This window comes from Orycteropus afer, unplaced genomic scaffold, assembly GCF_000298275.1.
Source record: "Orycteropus afer afer isolate SDZICR_OR568_19922 unplaced genomic scaffold, OryAfe1.0 scaffold01921, whole genome shotgun sequence".
Classification (NCBI taxonomy): Eukaryota; Metazoa; Chordata; class Mammalia; order Tubulidentata; family Orycteropodidae; genus Orycteropus; species Orycteropus afer.
In genome coordinates this window covers 8,200-9,202 of record NW_006923508.1, presented here as the reverse complement: position 1 = coordinate 9,202, position 1,003 = coordinate 8,200, and positions in this window count along the sequence as shown.

Sequence of the window (1,003 nt, the reverse complement as noted above, 5' to 3'; positions counted from 1 at the left end):
CAGCCACTCCTCGGAAGGAAGGTTGGGCAATCCTACTTCCGTAGTGATGCTGCCTAGGAAACCCAAGGAGGGGTCGCTATGAGTCGGGGCCGACTTGATGGCACATAACAACAACAACAACAACAACATCATCCTACCACTGCTAACCACTCTTTAAGGCATCACACTTGGAGATCCTGGATATAGTGAATGAAAACTGTGGAACAAAATTAAAAAAAAAAAAAGCTGTGTGCTGTTTTATAGACTGGTGAAACCCTGGAGATTATAACCTCTATTCACTATGTGGGAGAGAAAGGAAGTCACTCCTGTGGCTTAACTTTCATCCAAAAAATAGCCAACGTCTACAATAGCCAGTAGTCTACAAAGTGAACAATGACACCAGGCAAGTGCACTCTTTAGAATAATCAATCATGGGAGATCAAAAAGGCAGCATTTGTGCAGGGAGAAATTCAGTGAGGCAGGGATGTATAGGAAAGAAGGGCACAGGGAAAAGAGAACCAAAGGAAGGAAGTGGGAAGAGTATGGCTCTATTGTGGGGATTGCAATCAATGCCAAGAAACAAACTTGTCTAAATGTTGAATACAAAACAAAATTTGCTCTTTAAATATTCATCTTGATTCCAATAAAGAGTTGAAAATATATATGTGTATGCTTACTTAATTAAGGACAGCTGTCCATTTGCCTAAGTAACTCTGGTGGTGTAGAACTTTTTGGATGACCAAAAGGTCAGCAGTTTCAATCTCACCAGGATCTTCATTTGAGAAAAATGAGGCTTTCTACTTGTGTAAAGATTTAGAGCCTTGGAAACCATAGGGGGAATTTCTAATTTGTCATATAGGGTCACTATCACTAGGAATCCACTTGATATCATTGAGTTTGATTTTTAGTTTATTTGTCTTATGTTGTTGTTATTGTTGTTATGTGCTGTCAAGAAGAATCCAACTCATAGCAACCCCTCCTTGGGTTTCCGAGGCAGTATCACTACAGAAGTAGATTGCCCAAC